We start from the raw sequence: 23,226 nt of genomic DNA, 5'->3' as shown, positions 1-23,226 counted from the left end.
GGGGCTGGTAAGAAGACAGCTCTAAAATGAGGAAGAAAATATGAATAAAATATGAAACTTGCACATGACCATCGAATGACTTATGAATTCACTTTAAAATATCTTCCTTCATAAAGTCTAAAATCAAATGCCATTTCCAGTGATACATTTTTTTGGAATAGCTGTCTGAGCCCTGCATATTGCTTCAAATACAAAACAACCGGTTTAATACTGTAATCAGTCTGAAGGTTTCATATAGAGGTCTAAACTCCCTTTGTGGGTTTAATACAAGTAGGAAAAGTGTTCATTTTTAATTATTAGGTGCATATTTTTTAATATAGATCTATTAGTCTTAGCATTGTAGTCCTGCAGATAGCTGTCTGTTATGCACTGTAATTTTATTTATGTCCTGTCTTTTTGTAGTAAGTTATTATTGTGGTTATGTACTGGGTCCATGTGGCAAGGTTTTGGTAGTGGGGGTTGTTACAGGAGTAGCTTCTGTGAGAAGACACCAGGAGCTGTCCCCATACTCAACAGAGTCAGTTCCAGTCAGGTCCAAAATGGACCCGCCACTCGCCAATGTTGAGCCTATCAGCATTGTTGATGGTGCCTCTGTGTTAACATATTTAAGAAGGGGGGAAAAAATGCTGTGCAGCAGTTGTGTGAGAGAGGAGTGAGAAAAATGTGAGCGAAACAGCCCTGCAGACACCCAGGCAAGAGAAGAAGGAGGAGGAGGAGGTGCTCTAGGTGCTGGAGCAGAGATTCCCCTGCAGCGCCTGGTGAAGACCATAGTGATGCAGATTGTCCCCCTGCAGCCCGTGTAGGTCTACGGTGGAGCAGATATCCACCTGCAGCCTGTGGAGGAACCCATGTTGGAGCAGGTGGGTGTGCCCTAAAGGAAGCTGTGACCCTGTGGAGAGAGCATGCCAGATCAGGCTCCTGGGACTGTGGTCCCATGGAGAGAAGCCCATGAAGGAGCAGGTTTTCTGGAAGGACCTGTGGCCCCGTGGGGGACCCACACTGGAGCAGTCCATTCCTGAAGGACTGCACCCCATGGAAAGGACCCATGCTGGAGCAATTCTTGAAGAACTTCAGCCTGTGGGAAGGACCCACATCAGAGAATTCTTGAAGGACTGTCTGCATGGGAGGGACCCCACCCTGGAACGGGGAAAGAACATGAGGAAGGCGGAGTGGCCGAGACAATGCATTATGAACTGACCACAGCCTCCATTCCCCCACCAAGCTTGGGGGAAGGAGGTAGAAGATTTGGGAGTGAAGCTGAGCCTGGGAAGAAGAGAGGGGTTGGGGGGGAAGGCATTTTTAGTTTTGTTTTATTTCTCATTATCCTGATCTGTTATTAATTGGCAATAAATCAAATTAATCTTCAAGTTAAAACTGTTTTGCCCTTGACAGTAATTCGTAAGTGATCTCCCCGTCCTTATCTTGACCCATGAGCTCTTTCATCTTATTTTCTCCCTCTGTCCTGTAGATGAGGAACAGTGATAGAACAGCTTGATGGGCACCTGGTGACCAGCCAAAGACAACCCACCACACTGGCTAGCTATGTTAAATTCAACAAGTTTGTCACTATTCCTCATTCACTATTGTATAAATATCAGCAGGAGCATGTGTAGGAGGAAACAGAACAGGAGCTGCTGCACAAGACAGAGCAGATCTAATGGGGTGTTGCAGCAATCATCCTGTGCCCAGGAGGTGGGGATCCAGAAGGTGCAGAGCACTTCATGTAAAGGGAAATTATGTTAAAAGTGATGTCTTCCTCCCTCACTGCCATGTGGCCAGGCTGAAAACTGAAGAGAGAAACCAGTGGAATGAAAGTAAGTTGCTAAATCACAGACATTCAGGGTACTGTGCGAGTAAACTAAGCAATCTTGGGCAACCTTCCTGGGCTCAGTTGTTGCTGCTGGTAAGTTGGTAGAATTGTTTCCAATAGGGCCAGCTTACACTTTTCCAGGCAGTTTTAGCCTTGCTTAGGAGCTGACATGTGCTCCAGTGGTTGGTTGATTGTTTATTTTTTTAATATCTAATTTGCTCTCAACATCGACCTCAGCTTCACACCTACCGGCATATCTTTCTGTTGCACTACTTTTCTCTCTTCTTTTCCTGTATATCCTGCCCCACCCCCTTTTTGCATACCTTGTCTCTGAAGTATGTCACTATTTCTTTGAAGTAGCTTCAGAAAAAGAATAAGCATGAGCTAACATGGTATTTGGTGTTCTAACACCATCATGTGTAATGTCTCTTTCTTCACCTTGCATCATGTAGCTTGTAAACTCTGTGCAAAACCTATGTTTGCATAATAGGACTTCAGTCTAGTCTGAAGGCACCTGTGTAATAAATGTGATTAATATAGTGTGCATTGTTAGCTAATTATGCATAATAATAATAAAGGTGCTTTTTGCAGTCCAGATTCCTCCCCTGGATTTGTTTAAATTTAGTAAGCATTGTAAAAGCTGTAAAGTGTTCCCGATTTGCATTTCAGAATGGTGAGAAAGCATAACAATAGGTTTTTAGAAGTGCAAATTTCTTTAGTATCTTTCTTTATCAGGGGATGTTCTTGGATTACAGAATCAAACTTGATTAACCAAAGAAATAACGTAGAACCCAGAACAATTTACATCCTTACATAAGTCTTAGATTATATGAAGAAAGAAAAAATTTATTTTTTGTTAGCCATCATTCAAGTACCATATTCAAGTACCATATTACAAACCTATTTTGCCTTTGAGTCTAATGTGATACCTCAGGACTTTTAAAGAGTATGTAATACCAGAAAGCTCCAACCCATCTTATGCTACAAATAAATACTTCAAGTATTTTATTCATGTAATCTATGGCTATGTATGTATTATGAGAAGTAATATGTAATGCTCTATTTTATTACTACTTTTGTAACTGTATTTGTCCATTGTTATTAACATTATACATCGAATTTTTTTATTTTTTTTTTTTTTTAAGGCTGCAATGAAATGATCTTTTTCCATACCTGGTCTGAATTTATTCTTTCTTAAAAAAATATGTGGCTACTTTGTTACATGATTTCACAAATTATGGGTTTTGAATGAGGTATTATTGACCTTGACAGATGAGAAAATATATTTTACCTGTATTAGAAGCATTTTTTTTTTTTAAATATGAAATGCTTTGTAGGATTTTGTATTTTTTTTTGTTTGTCTTTTGGTCTCTAATTTTGTCCCACTTCTCTTTTTTACTTGAAAATTAAAACTTCCTTAAGGGGTCATAGCAGTTTTATTCTTGATTCTGCAACTGGAACTCAATGTAGTTAAACTATCATATCAAATTTGAGTGCATACTATTTCTATGGGGAATAAACACTCTTAAGTTTTTTGGAAGATTGATTCTAAATTAACCTGTGATATCAGAAAAAAAAATTGAGGTTGCTTTTATGGACACAAAAATTCTTTTCTATTAAATAGAATACAGCTAGTTTTCCTCATTTTTTAAAAAACTCTATACATTAAATTTCAGTATTAATTCAGAAATAAACTCTTAAATAGGTTCTCTCTCTCTGCAGCAGAAGTCTTGTCACTTCTGCAATCTAGTATCTGATTCCTACTGCATTAGAAATTGGTTTTTAGACAAGAAAAACTCATTCATTGCTGATATTATGCGCTACAAGTAAACTGCTCAAGATTAAATTCATATTCGATATATATCCAAGACCAAAGGTAACACTTTTTGTAGAAGTCTGCGTGTGTGGCTTAAAAATGATGACTGCTGTCATGTATCTAGGGTTTTAATTTAACTTTATGGATTATATAGTGATGAGACAAGTTGGAGGTGGAGTATAAGGAAATAAATGTTTCTCTTTTTTCTAATTTGTAATAGAACTTTGAAGTTCTGATGTATTTAGTTATCATTTACATCTTATGAAATAATGCAAATAAATGATTGATGTAAAATCAATGAGTACCCTCACAATTTTTTTCATGCAACTCTTGTCACTTGTTTAAGGGCTTCATCTCTTAACCATAAGAGTTATGTCAGGACATCACCTTGGGGCACTTAGTTATTTTCATATATAGCAATTACAGCCTTGTGCTTCCGTTAGTGCCATTTCTCCTCAGAAGGATAGTTGATAAAAACTACATTGGGAAGTGAGTTCAGTTTTATTGCTAAATTTAGCACTTGTTACATGGTTTGGTAGCAGTTTTCAGTTTGTAAGTGTGTTTCATTGTTGTGGAGACATGCAGTATTCACCTGCAAAAAATCTGGTGGCAGAAGATCTGGTGGCTGCCCATCATGTTAGTGTTTGCTTTTCAGATGACTTGGGTTAATTCAAGGACTATGTGATTTCTAGTCCTGTCCCCATTCCCTGCCCCACACCTGATGGCTCTTTTTTGTAGTTAATAGAGATCATATGGCTACATTAGTGAATACTGGAATTCATTGCCCAAAAGGATAAGCAACAGACATTTCTTTGTGATGCTTTTTGCATGTGGATTTTTCAGGAAGGGAAAAAATAAGAAAAAAAACCCAAACCTGTTTTGGAGGATCTGGTCATATGATATAGTATAATATACAGAAACCCAGCATATTTTCAGATCCCATGGGTTTGCATTTAACTTTGGAAATATTCTTCTCTTAGTTGGTGAGAACGAGGATACCTGTATATACAAGTTACTGTAACCGGATCAATATTAGTACGAGCCGTCATATAGTACATAGCTTCAGCTGAAAAGTTCTACAAAATTTTATTTGAGCATTAGATGTAAGGGAAAGTCTGAAGCATCAGTCTATTGGGCTGTAGCATAAATATTTGGGACATCTTTTGTGCTGTATTTTTTTTGTGATGGGCTTTTCCCAGTTGATACTATTTGACTAAGACCTGTTAACAGAATGTTTGTTTGCTGTGGGGCATTCTGCAGATGAGATGTTGCTTATACTTGTTCTTTAGTGCTTTTGCTTTTTTTTTCTTGCCTATTCACTTCCCAAAGTGTCTGAACACAAAACTAATAGCTTTTGTTATTTCTTGAAGTGCAACATTGGTTTAGAAGCCTGTTCATTAATACCTTATTATAAATCACTAGCAGGGTTTTGTAGAACTGAAAACAAACTTGTTTTTGTAAGATCAGGAACACTTCTGTGTGGAGATATATCTGCTTGAGACGGACAGATTTAGTATGGTAATTTAACTAATTAAGACACAGCCAATTAAGAAATATTAGTCATTTTTATTTGAGCAAATTCGCATGTTTTTTTGACTTTTTATAAATGCCATTACATAAAAACATAATTAATGAGCTGATTACAAGGCAATTATTTTGATTGAAATCCTCTTGCCAGAAGTTCCTATCATGAGGCAAAGCAACTCTAAATCAAACAGAGCATCTCTTCATTAAGCAGAGCAGAGCCTCAGAAGAATTCTTAAGACCTGTAACATATATGTGCCATAAACAGGAAGAGACCAATATAAGCCCTCTTTTCGGATGACAATTATAATTTGCTAACATTGGCTGCTTAAACAGTTTAGCAGTTTTACAGTGTAAGAGAAAATTATTTTCCAGAATTTGTCATGTATCTTGCATGTCCAATCAAGAGTTGATGGTAATGAGTTCAGTGCAACAGAACAAGGATCAGAGCAGTGTTTCTTCCTCTAGAACCGGACTCATTTGGTATTTAATTCTATGAGAGTGCCTGTAATTCTTCATTATAACTGAAATGGCTCATTCTCCCTCTCATCCTTTCCCCTTCCCTCTGTCTGCCAGAAATCTGTATGATCATACTGTCCTTTAGGTATTGAGAGCTGAAGAATAGTAATTGTATTTGTAGTTTAGTGTTCACGGATGACAAATTATAACCTTTAAGAGCTCTTGGTTATTGTGATAGGTGAGTTGTGTTTTAAATACATAAAGGCAGCAGAATGATTTAGCTCTCAAAGGAGGAGGATAGAGGCATTTTGCAACGTGCACTTCATTCTTGATGATAGACACATCTTCTGTCTTCCGTAGCATTATTGTCTACTACACTAGAGTCAAGCTGTTTTTTCCCAGTCTGCAAATCAATCCTAAGAGAACGTCCTCTTTGTGAGTCATTTCCTGAATTTGCAAACTTGAATGCTAACCGTCTATCTACAAATGGTAATGCGCTTGGTTGTTTATGCAGAAATAGAGTGCAAGGAGTAACATGCTACAAAGAAATTCTCTTCATTGTAGTTGCAGCCACTGCCTTAATGAACTCTTATCTGTATTATTTCTTACCTTTCAAAGACTGCAAGAGTGGGTTTTATTTATTTATTTATCTTTGTAATGAAAATTGTTCTGGATTTCACTTAGCACATTTCTAGAGAGTCACTGGGCAGAATAATGAAAAACATAATTCAGAAGATGGAGTCAAACTGGACGTCAGTGAGAATGTTGCTTGCATAAGGGCAGAAAGATTATTCATCCTTCATTCATAAACAATAGTATTTGTCTTTGGAATGGGTGATATATTTGGTTTTCATTATTTTCCTCAGGATGTAATATGACATAACTCTAAGAACCCAGGTGATGAGTAGATGAACCTGAATAATTTCCTTCCTGCAATTTGATCTGAATTTGTCCTACTGATTGTGACTGTTTTAGAAATAATCTCAGAATATTCTTCAGCCACTCTTAAGATAAGTATGTTACAATGTTGTAGATATTTTTGCAATGCAAAAACTCACAATACTTCCTTCACCTACTATAATGCAAGTAATTAAAAGTCACTTGTACAATAGTGAACACATACAGTCTTTTTGCAACTGAGGATATGCATCATGGTCTATGAAATAGGTACCATTTGAGTTTGCTCAGAAATACTCGGTTCTGTCAGGAATCTCAAGATAATGCCCAGCAACACTTCCTCTTTTAGAAAGATTCTAGTCTCCTTCAGTTCTATCAGCTCTTGCCGTTCTGCCATATATCAAATTAACACCAGTTTAAAGACTCCTTAGTTGACAGTACAACAATTAGTGACACCAGAATGGGTAAAGTAGTGGTTTATTGACTCTGTTACTGTTAATATTTCTAAGATTGGTATAAGTACAATTCAAGACATGCAATTCTGAATTTTTGCAGAAATATAAATAAATTTTAAATCACCCAGAAGGTCTCTGTGGGACATATTTTTCCTAGATTTCAAAGATTTCTTTCAATCAAAATGATTGAATTGCAGTTTGTCAAAAGAGCACTTCAGAAAAAATAAATAAGATGCTGAAAGGCTGAGCTTGATGAGTAAACATTATATTTGTTGGATTTTACTGCCACAGAAACAATTATGTGAAACTGGCATTTCAAAGCAAGCAAAGTTTTCACTAAAAAGATGATTTTAGATGACTAAAATGTAGTAACTTATGTGGAAAGAAATTTACTGTTCAAAGGTTCAAAGAACCTTTTTCAAAGATGTTTAAATGTCTTACAGAAAAAAAGTGTTTGTAACGAAATATTTGTCTTATACAGCTGCCTCCTTGCTAGTTGTATAAATATATAATGAAAATGAAATTAAAATCTTGAATTGAATTTTGTGAGCTCAGGAATTTTTTTTTTAGTTGTACGTTTGCATTGAACACATCATAGAGATTTTGGCCCATAATGGTGACTCCTAGGCATTGCATGAATATGTACATATGATAACATAACATTATATTTTATATGTAACAGTTAGTTACTCCAGACCATTATAATCCAGAATCAAGTCAAGATCATTTTGCGGAATCCTGGGTAAAAAAATGTAGTAGGGAGTTATTATTATTATAGTCATACAAGTTATAGGTTATGATTCTGACACTTTCTGATTTCTGTACTCTTGACTTTCTGATCTTTTAACTTCCTTTTCACCTTAACATTAACATTACCATTGTGGTAAGGAAATGACTTTTAGATATTAATAATTTCCAGATGTTTATACTATATCTGTCAATATGTCCAATGAGTGCTGACAAGTTATTTAGTCTCAATTCTCCTTAAGAACTTATTTAAAGGATTAATTTGATTTTCTTGAAATTTATATTCTTCTGTTATTTGTTATTTAATCTGCTTTTGGTAGAGAAAGTGGATTTAGGTGTTACCTTAGGACAACTCTGTTTCAGACTCAAAAAAGTGTGTTTCTGAAGGAAATCAGAATGTCCAGAGAATTATTGTATAGCCAGATTAGGTTGACAAATTTGTTCCCATATGTATCTGTAAACTTAAGTTTAGCAAAAACCAGATGTTCTTCATCCATTTGTTATTATGATTTAGGAAAAAAAGACAGCTGTTGTTTATATCTGAGGAGAGACAGATACAGAACTGGAAAATATCCATGAAGTCTTGGCATCTGTAACCTTAGCATCACAGAGTCATTGATCCTGTATTGCATGATATGGAACTGAAGCTGCCACTTTCCAGAACTGTGTAATTGAGTAAAAAGTGAGATTACTCATCCAGAGCTTTTGGTATTAATGTGAAAAGAATTGTCTTTATCCTTTTTTATATTCTTTTAAAATTCTGAGGTGTTTTGCCAACATTTTCTTTCATACAAGAAACCATGTGTGATGTAGCATAGTAAACTTGTTCTAGACAGTGCAGTGGTTTTTAACTTTTGATGAGACCTTCATTCTGTACTTCTAATGACAGTCCTGGAAAAGTACTGCCATTAGTTCACTAGTAAATTATACAGGCATTGTCCTGTCGTCACTGATAATGTTCATTTTTAGTAACATAGTCTTGGCATATGCTAGCTACCATTATTCTTGATGGCTACCAGGCATGGTTTGGGATTTGCAGAGGTCAAGACAGGGCACTATGATAAAAACACCTTGTTTTGAAGGGCAAAATTCACCTTAACACCTTATCTATAATGAGGGTTACATCCCTATGATGGCTTCAATCATGTTTTATGGTTAAGCTGACAGAAGAGCAGTGCATCTGTATCTGTACATTTGTACAAATCAGCCATCGTGTTTGTGATATTGAGCAGGAACTAATAACACATGCTCTAACAAACCCATCCGAGCTTTTTTTTTAGCAAGGGGGTATTTTAGCATCATGGCACAAGGTCTTCTTACAGGTATGTTTTATGTAAGCATAATTTCTATGTGTATATATAGATATTAATCTTAGAACCAGCTTTGATTTCTAATCCATGCATATTTCATGGTGAAACACAATTTTTGTGGTGTTTAAGTGATTGATGCGATAATCCATAGGAGGCAGGAATTACATTTCAAATTGCAACCAAAACCAAAAAAAAATTTGTTTGTAAAACCTTGTAAATTCATAGAAAAACACACAAACATATGGCTAATTAAATGGGTTTTTTTATTGTGAAATAAATGTAAAACTGAGGCTGAATAACAGTAGCATATTTACTAATTTTTCCAACATACTCTGGAGAACTTGTATTAATAGATGTTATTATATATAGTTATTTTTTGCATGCATCTTTGAAACAGAAGAAAGAAACCATGACCCATCTGAAATGAGGAAAACAACACCATGAGCATACATATACTATTCAATGGACTTTGAGTATACTCCTCTAACAACATGACAAAGTGCATTCTCTCTTTTGTTAAAGCACCTATTGTTTTTGCACAAATCCTTTCAATTTCATTCTGGTACTGTATAACAAAACCCAGGATATTTAGACCTTTTATTTGGTTGGGGGGGATTCTTTTTTTCTTTTTTTTCCCCAGAAGCTATATAATCTGGAATCTCAGAGCAGAAGCAGTGCCGTTTGCCTACTCAGTTGCTTATCAGAAAACAAAGAATTCATTTTAAGAGGGAAACATATCAAAAGTTTCATCTGAATAATTTGGTAGTTTCAGTTTACATTACAATAGCTATGAATGTACTAACCTCTTCACACAACATACCTGTATTCCCACATTTGAAGACTAAGATTTTTATTATGGTGATGAATTAACACAAACAATTAGGAAGATGAGCCCTGAGGTTTTCAAGACTCCTCCTTTTGCCTTTTTAAGGGACAGATTGTGCCATGCAAGGCAATTGCAGAGCTGCATTAGCATAAGAGCAAGGCTAAAGGCAATGCTGTGTCTCCTCTGAGGAATACAAGTTAAAGTACAGTCTGTGTATCTAAGCAACAACCCTGTCTGATGCTGACAGAGGACATCATCTCTCATGCCTAACTATTCCTTTAACATGAATGAACCCCTGGAGGCACTTGAATGAAGACTAGTCTGTGCTCAGTGGCTGCCATACTGCAGTTTCAAATATAGTGCCTTGTTTACTTAGTTTAACACGATTCTCCAAATAATCACAGGAGAATTGAACTAGCTCAATAAACTACTACATTCTCATCAGCTATTTAGATTAATACTACGTCAATCTCTGCTTCAGTCAAAACAGTTAAGAGTTCTTCTGAAGTCAGTGTAGAAATCATGATAACCAGGTATGGTTACTGCCATACAGAGTTCTCTGCTGAGAACCAAAACTAATTCAGTCTGAAGGATATATACACAACCCTACAGCTCTGCAGATGTTGACAGACTAATGCAATGGATTCTTCCCCAACATCAGTACTGTACATTTTGATAAATTATTGAGATTTCTTCAGGAAGAATAGCAATAAAACTATACCATTGTGAATAAGAAGTCACCTTTTAAAATTTTGAAGAGCAAGAAGATGGTGCCTCGGTAAATCTTCTAATCAACATTTTCACTGTTCCTATGAGCTTGAGATGGATGAAATACTGTTCTTTATGATGTAAGAATCATGGAATGGAGATAAAACTGTTTAAAACAGGCTAGAAGTATTGCCATGGACTCATAAAGGGATTTTTTGAAAATTGAAGTGGAAACTCTGGCACACAGTTGTGTTATGTGGACCTATGCATTGACAGAATGCTCTCTGAGATTAAAATGCTTTTAATCCTAGAAGCGGTAGTCATTGTTCTCTTCCATGTTGACTTTTCAAAGTTATAAAAACCTACTTTGGAAAACAAATTTTGTATTAAAACTCCAAGTTCCTTTAAGATTATGAGCAGACTGCAAATTACTGAAACTGGTGCTAATTTTGCTCACTGAGGAAAGATAGAGACTTACTGGCACAAACAGGGAAAAATGTTCTCATTGACAAACTTTCTAGCTTTACTTTGGGCCCTGGGCATAACTCCAGGGCTCATGTGAGAATTTAACTGATAGTGTAGGCAGATACTTGGCATTTTCCTTCTTTGAGTTTTGAGAGGGCAGGGTACTAGAATCTCTCGTTCTCATTGATCAGAAACATGGTTACCTAGCCTATGTATTATGTTGAGGACAAGTTTTACTAATTCCTAGAATGTAGATTTATCTGATTTTTGCTTTAATATCTGAAGAGTAGCTTGATGTAATAACTCTCTGTAAGCAAGTAATTACATTCAGCGCTATGCTCTTGAAGTGAGAAAGGCGTCTGCATCCAAACCACTGCCTGAAATGAGAATAAGCTAAGAAGCAGATGTCTTATTTGTATATCCATTTCCCCAGCAACAAGTTGCATGTAATACCGTTAATTAAACCACAAATGTCTGTAATTTTCTAAGAACTAATGGATCTATCTTTACAAGCTATATAATCACAGATAAAATCAAGATCTGTAAGAAGTACTAATCTTTCTTTCATTTTTCTACTATAACAATATCTCTTGGGAGATCAGCAGCCTTGAAAGATAAGTCTGAAAGATATGGTGTCAGTTTGCCTTCTGTGGTTGCTGAGCCAGTCTGAACACCTGCTCTGCTCTTGTGTAATTTCTCTGTACACGGCTTCAAATAGTGTTTAATGATCACCCGCAGCATTTGTAATAAAAACTGAATAAAAGCTCCATACAGAGAAAATAAATGCATCTCTAGTGAGCTTGAGTGTTGACTTGAGAAATAAAAGAAAACATAGTTCTTCAATATTAAATAAGACTTTCTCACTGAACTGGAGGTAAACAATTGATCTTCAGTTCTGTGGCCAAAGAAGAAATACAGGAAGACTGTTTTTATTTTGCTGGGACTCACAAAGGAAATCTAATTCAAGAACAAACAGCAGCCACAACAAAACAGAACAAACAAGCAAAATCTTTTTCAGGAGTTCATTTGGCAAAAAAACTGCATCATGCTCTTCTATATAGGGACCTTGCACAGGGTATCTGGGCTTTGCAGTCCCTAAGCTCTAAAGTCACAATGACCAGGCTTAAAAAACAGCTAAGTCCTGATCTGAGGAGGAGTACCAGCACAGACAGGGTGACCTGCTTACCTCGTGCCAGGTTGTGCACCTGTGTAAAATTGAATGATTCTACTGATTTCAGTACAGCGATGCTACTCGCCACATTGAGACCCTGTGCTTTATTTGAACTGTCAGTCAGTTCCTGTAATCAATGCAAAGTTTTTGTTTGAGCCTGATGTTTACTTCAAAATCACTTGAGAAAATGGATGATTTTTTTCATGGTGGATGGCCTTGAATAGCAATGGGTCAGAGCTAGGGAGTACTTTTCCAATGAGTAGTTCAGGGGTGAGGGAAGATTACTGTTGTGTTATAATTCTCTTCAAAATCATTTAGCTTGTTGAGTTTGACTGTCTTGGTTTTGTATCACAAAACACTTGCCTAGATATCTCATAAATATTTAGATTGCTTAGATGTGGTTTGAGCAAAATATTTTTAAATCCAAATGTCTCGTGTCCCATAGTCAAAACCAGTTTAATTTCTAAGTTTAAAAGCCATAATACTATGCTACCAGTATTTAAAGATATTTAGTCCTAACTGCAACACTCAATACTTGCTGATATAAATAATCGATGATATATTAAAAAGTAAACGTGAAAGGAGACTCCATTCCTATATAAAATTTAATTCAATGACATCTGAAAGCTTTAAGTATTTTTCTTTCTTTAGCAAAAGAATTTTTTTTTCTTTAGTCAGAATTTGCTGAACACAATTTTTGTCTTAAATAAAAGGACTATCTTCAAACAACAGTGTTTGATTTTTACTGATGACCTTTATAAGGCACTCCCCCCAAAACAACAACAACAATAAAAAAACCCTGAAAGATTTTGTTCATAGTAGAAAACTAAGGTTGTTATAAATCTCTGCTGGGTCTGGTAATATGTATTTCAAATCCCATTAATTAAATGCCTTCAGCAAAACCAATTTGCCTTGTTGGAGTTTCTGCTAGTCTATCTTAAATGTCATCAACATACAGAAGAGACCTCTGGGCTTTTTGTGCTGCTGCAGCACACAGATTGTATCATGGAAGGGCACTGTCTCACCCTGGTACCATCTGCTTGAAAGTGCAGGAGGAAATGCTGAACACTTTCCTGAGTTTCATGCCATAAAAACAGTGAATAGGAGCTCATTAGCCTACAGCAGTTCCCATTGTAATCACATTATATTCATGCAGAGAAAATTGCCTGCCTGAACAGTAAGTCCTTCGTATTGTTTAACGTTGGTTGGATGCTTCCTGCCATTTCTTCAACACGAATCTCTTCAATTATTTTCACTATAGGATAAATATTTTGTGGCTTTTTGACTCAAACAACATTCTGCAATGTCTAATGGAAGTTAGCACTTTAGAGAAACAGACTAAAACGGAGTCCAGTCTTTTTGCTTTCTCACATTATCATATTTTTGGTTTACTGAAATAGTTTTCTTTGAGGAAAAGGTAAATAATCTTGGTAAAAAGAGAAAAGCAGTAGTTCAGATATCAAAAAGGTAATCTTAAATTGTGTAAGGGGTCATTAAGTAGTTTACAAACTCTCTGAAAAATAATTCCAGTACTTTTGTTTTCTTTTGAGTTGCATAATTCTTGTAATTAAAGAAGTTGTTTGGCTTTGATAATTTATGTAAAAAGAAGTAAGCAAATTATGCTTTACAACATTTGAGTTTCATCCTGATGAAGGCTACACAGAAGTGGTGGATGGACAGAACCTTTTATGCTTCAAAGTGGTACCTGCTATTGTCCAAAGAGCTGTGCTGGTTTGTTCTAGTTACAAGTCTCAAACAGAATTATGCTACTGCTTGTATAGAGTTAGGTTGGAAAGGCACACCAATATATTGCCCTACTAGCAGTAAATGTCAACGAATGAGAGGTTAACACAATCTAATATAATTGTCCCATTTTTTCTATTTAAAACCTTAGCCTTCCTATTTCTTTTGCTGTGCTGTGTGTGAGCTAAGGATAAGCATTGCAAACCATAGTTTGCTGTATTGTTCGGCTGCATGTACACTAGTATGTTGCAGGGAGGTAAATTCGGTTGTGGATTTCCTGCATGGCAGCTATTCCATGCTAGCTATCCTTCTGTATACTCTTGTAAACTCAGCTAGTACAAACAGTTAATGGTTTATACATTTTGTTTAATTGAGGTCATCAAGACGCAAATATGTAGAATGCTTCACAGCCTCTGAGCTCTTTCATATTTGTAATGAAAAATAATTACCATGCAACCTGCACTCTGGTTTACCAAATGGGAAGGTTAATGTTTTTCATTGTTTTATATTTTTTCCCCTCCGTCTTTATATTTCAGTTATGACTAAACTGAGATACAAGAACAATCTTCTGTAACCTTGCAGTATCAAACGTGGTGATGGTGGTATCAAATGTTGTGGTTGTGGTGATGATATATAAGAAAAAATAAATACTTTCATTTTGTTTCCTGATGTGCTCATCTTCCACATCATGCTTAGGTATGTTTAACATCAGTCTTTCCTTGAATGGTTTTTTTATTTTATTTCTATGCTTTACCAGTGAAACTAGTTACACAGAGAGAATTTCTGACCTTACTAGAGTGAAAGGGAGTTTTTACTGTTTTTCATTTGAGACAGGGATTGAACGTCATTAATCTGATTATTATGCAACTTTGCTTATGTTTAGTTATTTGGTATAACCTAAAGAATATAAAGAGGTAGAAAATATTTAGAACAGCCTCTGAGCTAGGTATTATACTTCACTTGAGCTACAGGTGAAGTCTGAGCTACAGGTAAAATCCAAAACTTTATCCTTTTCTTGTGGTGTTATGAGAAACAGGGACAACCCTTTGACCTATGTATCTTTTTCTCCTGCCTTTGTGCCCTGATTTGCTTGCTTTTACCCTGCTTTCCCAGCATTTTACTTTAAGTCCATGCTATATCCATCTAATTCCTCCTGGCAAATATTTCAGATTGGCTGGAAACAACCTTGGAACTTCATTTGAAATAATTGTCCCCAGCTGGATCCTGGTGCATCTAGGGATCCCACGCATCTCTTGCCCGGACCACTGGGGCAGAGCAGAGCTGGAAAACCTTTTATTTCCATTAAAACCTCCTGTGATGTTTTTGGCTTCTTTTATTTCAAGTAAAACCCAATGATGCTCATCTACTCCTTGAATTTGAACTTTACATGGAAGTTTGATATCTAAGGTATAAGTTTAATGGAAAGATCTCTTCTTAAACCTCCCAATTTTGTCACACGTTAAGAAAGTGAACCTACTTTAGCCTATTTTTCATGTGGGGAAAAACTCTTCGTGATTCCTCAATATTTTAAGATTTTTTTGAAAAATTTTTAAATCTGTTTCACCTCAAAGATATGATTAAACCATGAAGCCCAAATTCATGCTTTTCCAACTTGTATTTGAAAGCAGAATTCTGGACTGTTAGAGGTTATTTATGAGTAATTTTAGCTGTTAACAAATGTTTTTATTAGTTAATTTCTTATTTGTTTTCAAGAAAAATAACTATAGTCATTGATTAGATAAGCTTAATCTGACTTATTATTGTAACATACTAACGGTAAAGAACATGTTGTACGTGCTCATTCCCTATCCTATTTGTTTTATTTTAGCAGATGTGCTGCTTTTCATTGCACTTTGTGCATCAGAATTTTTTATAGTCCCAGTTTGGCTAATTGTAGTATAAAAATATTATTGGTTGTGGGTGAGGACAGAGAAATCTACAAATAGTTAAATGTTTGGAATAAATTGCCATTTTCTTTAATGCTTAAATGCTTCTTCTAATCTCTTATCTACCTTCATTAAATCTGTGAAATGGCTGTAGTCATCATTTGTGGGCATAAGTGTTAATCTTGATTATAAGATAAATGGGGATGTATTTTTTAATCACCGTATAATTAAGGAAACAATCATAATATCATGAAAGATAGTAAATACAAATTAAACTGTTGAAATCTTAATTGTAAGTGCTAATGGACTGAAATGTGATTTAAACATGGCCCAGAGAAAAACTGAAGATTTCTGAGACTGAATTTTTAAAGGCTGAGACTTTTCCCAGTATAGACTCAATACCACCTACTTCTTCAGTTATTCAACAAACACTAGTCCAGTTTCATCCCATGTTTTGGTGGTGTTCCAGTGGACTTTCTAGGGAAATCTGTGGAATAGATATATTCAGGGAGAACAGATGTATGAAAAGATAGTTCTTATTTGAGATAAATCTCACAATTATGCTACCTGATAAAATGAACAAATGTCTTATTAAGAAGGGAGGAGACTCCTAGTCCCTCTAAAACACTGCAAACTGTGTAAGCTATCTTTTGTTTCCTGCCATTTTCCATGCAGACTTCTGCCAGAAGTTTGGATTTGTAACAATACATGGAAAGATGGCTCTGAGGATCTTTAAGATTTATTCACCGTAGAAGTCTGCAACTACCTCATTTTCATGCTGACTGTTGACATATCACTGTTTCATCAATAAAATTTCAAATTCTGCTCGCATTCACTACAATGCTTTCACTTCTTTTTATCTTAGTGTCCTCAGAAAACTTTCAGAGTATATTTCTTATTCCATCACCTGCACCATCAATGTGTGAGACAGCTCTGGTACTGGGGTTGCTCAACTTGACCTTCTGCAGACCATTCTTTGAATGACAGCCCAGTTGACAATTCATAGTTTTTAATTACCTTCAGAAGATTTTGATTTGTTTTGGTTTTGTTTTTTTAAACATCTTTATATTGTCTTTGTGATAAATTAGCTAGATGCATCTTTACTGATAACATTCTAGCATGCTACCGAGACAGTGTCAAAGTATTATAGAAGAAAGATATATGAAGGTACTCGTAGGCTCTCTCTCTCATCGTAGTGAGCTCTTGGTATATTTATCTGCAAGAATTTTGAAGTGCAAATGTATTGCCTTTTTCCTTATGTATCAGTTTTTCAGATTGCTGTTCATGTAAAAGATTTATTTTCTTGTTTTTATCTTGTCTATTAAACTAATTTATTACTTTAGAAATCGAAAAGTGATCTTTTTACTTAATTTTCTTCATTCCTTACTCTTTTCAAGCACTCTCATACAGGGTTTTTTTCTGTGTTTGTTTTGTTTTACAGAATAAAATTTTATTTCCCATAAGCAAGTCGGTTCATAGATAGAAAACGGAAACCTTTTTCTGCCTCTAGCAAGGAATTAGTTTTGCACAGCCATCTCTAAATTGAATTAGTTTGCAGATGGTCCTCTTATCTGTATGCTTTAGAGAAATTAAAACCTCAGAGTTCAGAGAACTGACTGACCTCTGCAACTTTAAATTTTTTGTTCTTCTTCTTTGTTTTAAAGCAATTTATTTATCAGTTCTAATGTCCAGGGTTTTATCCATGAAGCTTTTAAGCTTATTAGGAACCTGCCATCTGGAACAGGATATTAGCAAAAGCTTCTCAGAGGAATCTGTTATAATTATAATGTATTTGTTTAGATGTGTGTACTTAAAAATATATTTCTTCTCATCAAGGTTTAGAAGTCAAGTTGGATTACATTCCCTTTGACTATGATTTTCTACTTCTAACATTACAATTTTTTCCCCTTTTCCATTTAATAAATCTTTGCTTTTTTATTTTCATATTGGATTAAATAATCCTGAAATTATCTGATTATGAACATGTAATTTGAAGTAGAAATTGATCTTTCAGTCAAATTTGCTTATACAGTGAATTAAAAATTGAGGAGGCAGGATACATAATCTAAATAAGAGCAGATAATATATTTGGAGGGTAAATGTTGATCTTGATGTCTATGACACATATGGGCAGATAGCAAAACACAAGCTCATCAAATCTCACCAGTTACTATTATGTAAACGACATGCTTCAAATTGCTACAATATATTTTTCCATTAAGTATAACTTCGACAAATATTAAGATAGGTGATTAAGCATAATAAACCTGTACTATTCTTTAGGCTGAACTTATTTATTGTAGTTGATATAGCATTGCTACCGATCAAAATATTCATTAAAAAAAAATTTTTTTAAGATAGAGTAATTTTAGCAATTTTCTTAACTTAAAATAAAACCTACAAACATAATATTTTGTAATTTTTAGTTATTTCAATTATTTCTTTAAATTACAAATGTTCACAGAATCACAGAATCACTAAGGTTGGAAAAGACCTGTAAGATCATCAAGTCCAACCATCAACCCAGTACCACAATGCCCACTAAACCATGTCCCACAATGCCACTTCCACATGTTCCTTGAACACCTCCAGGGATGGTGACTCCACCACTTCCCTGGGCAGCTTATTCCAGTGTCTCACCACTTTCTCAGTAAAGAATTATTTCCTAATATCCAGCCTGAACCTCCCCTGGCGCAACTTGAGGCCATTTCCTCTTGTCCTGTCACTCTTCACTTGGGAGAAGAGACCAACAGCCATTTCTCTGCAACCTTCTTTCAGGTAGGTGTAGAGAGCGATGAGGTCTCCCCTCAGCCTCCTCTTCTCCAGACTGAACAACCCTAGCTCCCTCAACCGCTCCTCATAAGACTTGTGTTCCAGACCCCTCACCAGCTTCGTTGCCCTTCTCTGGACACGCTCCAGCACCTCAATGTCCTTCTTGTAGTGAGGGACCCAAAACTGAACACAGGATTTGAGGTGCGGCCTCACCAGCGCCAAGTACAGGGGCACGATCACCTCCCTGCTCCTGCTGGCCACACTGTTTCTGATACAGGCCAGGATGCCCTTGGCCTTCTTGGCCACCTGGGCACACTGCTGGCTCATATTCAGCCAGCTGTCGACCAACACTCCCAGGTCCTTTTCTGCGGGGCAGCTTTCCAGCCACTCTTCCCCAAGCCTGTAGCATTGCATGGGGTTGTTCTGCAGGACCCAGCACTTGGCCTTGTTGAACCTTATACAATTGGCCTGGGCCCATCGATCCAGCCTGTCCAGATCCCTCTGCAGAGCCTTCCTACCCTCGAGCAGATCAACTCTCCCGCCCAACTTGGTGTCGTCTGCAAACTTGCTAAGGGACCACTCAATCCCCTCATCCAGATCACCGATAAGGATATTAAACAACACCAGCCCCAAAGCTGAACGCTGGGGAACACCACTTGTGACCAGCCACCAATTGGATTTCACTCCATTCACCACATTTCTCTGGGGTCAGCCATCCAGCCACTTTTTTACCGAGCAAAGGGTACACCTGTCTAAGTCACGAGCTGCCAGTTTCTCCAGGAGAATACTATGGGAGACAGTGTCAAAGGCTTTACTGAAGTCCAGGTAGACAACATCCACAGCCTTTCCCTCATCCACTAGGCGGGTCACCTGGTCATAGAAGGAGATCAGGTTGGTCAAGCAGGACCTGCCTTTCATGAACCCGTGCTGGCTGGGCCTGATTCCATGGTTGTCCTGCACATGCCCTGTGAGCGCCCTCAAGATGAACCTCTCCATAATCTTCCCTGGCACCGAGGTCAGGTGTCGTGGTTTAAGCCCAGCTGGCAACTAAGCACCACAGAGCTGCTTGCTCACTGCCCCCCTGCCGCAGCAGGATGGGGAAGAGAATAGGAAAAGTAAAAGTGAGAAAGCTCGTGGGTTGACATAAGGAACAGTTTAATAAGGGAAATGAAATAAAATAAAATGATAATTATAATAATTATTATAATGAAAAGGAAAATAAGAACAACAACAAACAGGAAAGACAAGTGATGCATATGAAAACAATTGCTCACCACCCTCCGACCGATGCCCAGCCCAAGCAGCGGTCCCCCGGCCAGCTTTCCCCCTAGTTTATATACTGAGCATGACATCATATGGTATGGAATATCCCTTTGGTCAGTTGGGGTCAGCTGTCCCAGCTGTGTCCCCTCCCAACTTCTTGTGCACCCCCAGCCTACTCACTGGTGGGGTGGTGTGAGAAACAGAAAAGGCCTTGACTCTGTGTAAGCACTGCTCGGCAGCAACTAAAACATCCCTGCTTTATCAACACTGTTTTCAGCACAAATCCAAAACACAGCCCCATACTAGCTACTATGAAGAAAATTAACTCTATCCCAGCCAAAACCGGCACATCAGGCTGACAGGCCTGTAGTTCCCTGGATCCTCCTTCCGGCCCTTCTTGTAGATGGGTGTCACATTGGCGAGCCTCCAGTCATCCGGGACCTCCCCTGTTAACCAGGACTGTTGATAAATGATGGAGAGTGGCTTGGCAAGCTCCTCCGCCAGCTCCCTCAGTACCCTAAGGTGGTTGGAAGCTAGTTTCTAATGAAGTCTGAGGTAGCTCCCAAATTTATCGGACTTATGTTGAAGACAGATTCTAGAAATTCTTCCAGCTTCTGGAAAACTTGGAAATTCCTGTCAGCCCTCTCTAGATAACATGAAAGGATAGAAATGATAGCACTGGGCTCTCTGTTATTGTAAGATTTCTCCATCCCTGAGGAATTATCCACAGGAAAATTTAGTATAACTTATGCCAGTACTCCAATGGATGAAAGGCATAGCATTCAGATTATTTCAGTTCTTCAGATTGTGAAAGTAATTATCACTTACATGTAGATATAAGCAATGCTAAAACATCTAGAGTATAAAAAAAATCTACATATTTTTTCAATTATAAAAAATGAAATTTTTTTTTCCTCATTTCAAGATCATTTAGATTATTCAGACCATATTGGAGAATCCAAATTGTGCAGTATGTGGTCAGCTGAAAAGAGGTAAGCTCTCTAGCAGTTTAAGTCTGACAGAGTACTCCCATGAACAATAAGTATCACACAGTAGAAGAATCATGTGAAAGTCATGTTTCGAGTTAAGAAACATACATTTTCTTATACTCGTAGGAGCTTGGGAAAACTGTATGAACTCCATTGACACAGCTATACATTTTTCATAGCTTCCATATGAAGACTTCTCCTTCGAAACTAGTGTATTGTGTGTATAATGTATGAATGTATAGAGAGAGGTTTCACCTTCTTTCTTAACTGCTTCTAGGCTCTTCTTTTTAAAAATGTTAATCTGCTGAGTTATGTTTGTGACTTAAATATTTAGAAAAAAATGGGGAAAGGGGTGGGTCATTGTAGTTTTTTGCGAATTTTACACAACTTGAGTGAATCTACTTCATGTGAGTTACAAGAAGGGTACCACAGGAATTGAGCCCTTGAATTATATGGTGTGGAACTACAGCATTTTTGATCCTTTTTTGTAAAGTTTAGGGTAAAGAAGCATGAGGTCATGACAGTATGACCTCTTGTGATTACACACCTTTAATTTTCATCTACAGTCTAACTGGACTGTGCCTTTAATATTTTACATCATAAAATTTTTGCTTGATGAGATGAGAAATCTGTCACTCCCTTTGGCAGATGTTCCAGTGACTAAACATTCTCATTGTTAATATAAAATCCCACGTATTTACTAAAAAGAGAAATGGATAGCAGTTACTATCAGTTCTACAAATGGAAATGGAATTTATTTCTAGATTCACTAGAAATAAACCTAGAAATAAAACAAAATCAATGCTGAAGAATTAAAATAAATATTATGTTAATGGTTGAGAAACAAGAAAACCTTTGAATGATATAAATAATTTACTGTCCAAAGCTAGGAAGGAGGCTAAAAAATGTTTATTAGAAGATTATTAAGTCAGGAGTACTCCAGGTTGCCATTATCCCCTTACTAAGATTTTTTTATTTCATTCAGTGAATATAGGTTCTCAGAAGCATGTCTTGTGTTAAAAGTTTCAGTGTTTACTTTTTCTTCTTTTATTTACTTTGAATTGGTATTTCACAGGAAATCCTGAAAATGTTTTTAAAAATAATAATTAAAAAAATTGCTGTCCACTGGAATTCTTCTTAGATCATAATCAGTTATATTCAATATCACTAAGTTCTGAATGATAAATAATCCTAAAAAAACCCCATAATAATCCTAATACAAAAATAACGCTACTAACTCTTACTTATACACCATTTTTACTTATTGCAACTTTACAAAAAGATCATACTAAAGATACTAAAATTGTACTAGGCAATCCACCTATGGAGATTTTCCTTTTAAGGTAGCAAATTTAATTTTTTTTCGTTGGCAAGCAGCCTCTCTGTTGTTAGTTTTAGTTACCTTCTTCATGTTTTCTTTGGCCTTCTGAACTATTAATATCCTGAAACAACCTCTCAGTATCTCTCATTGAACAGAATTTCTTTGCATAAACCCTCATACATACTAACAGATACTTTGTCATATATAATCTGTTCAATGCTCTGAGTATTCAATTTTTGGCATTATTTCATGAAATCCTCAGAGCTGCTTGGAGACAAGTCCAGCAGCACTCATAATCACCATACTGACTATGATATCTTATGAAAATATGAAAAAAACCCACCAAATTGAAGTTGTTTGGAATAGATGCAGTCATAGCAATTAAGAGGATCCACTCCCACTCCCTTAAATTTGGCTAACTTTACAGCACAGGGAATCCTTGTTTTTCACTTTGTCCTTTTCGGACAGATTGTTTAGCATCTGGCAAGATTTGTTAGTCAAAATGTTAGTCAGCTACAGTGATGAAATTGAATTACTCTGTTGGATAAAAAATGTCTGTCAATCATACAATATATTAAATTTACAGGAACTGTTGTTCTGTTCAAAAGTGTTTTACAAGCTGCATGCATATTATTGAAATCCAGTTTGTGTGTAATAGAGAGTAGCATCATAGATGCTCTCAGCCAGCTCCACAAAGCAAGCAATTGCTTCTTACATAAAATTATTCAACACTAGTTATAATTTTTGTCCATAGTAGTATGATATTTGTCCAAAGTACAGAAAGGATTTCACACAGATAGCAAGTACAATTCTTCTGGTAAGTACTATATGGCACGGTTCGGCAAATGTTCTCCAACATTCTGGTGAAATCTGATTTTTTATTTTATTTTTTTGGTTCAGAGGTGGCTATCAGTGGCAAATTGAATGCAGATGAGACATATTTTAATTAAATTGTTGTTCAGTTGTTCATTCTCTGAAGCCTGCCATCTTATTTGTATTTTTTCTGGACCCACACACATTCTCAGAGAAGGTGTTTGTGCCAAGTGAATCTTTTTGAGAGTGCA

This window comes from Gavia stellata, chromosome 3 (genome assembly GCF_030936135.1).
Source record: "Gavia stellata isolate bGavSte3 chromosome 3, bGavSte3.hap2, whole genome shotgun sequence".
NCBI lineage: Eukaryota > Metazoa > Chordata > Aves > Gaviiformes > Gaviidae > Gavia > Gavia stellata.
Note: the sequence above shows the minus strand (reverse complement) of the source record.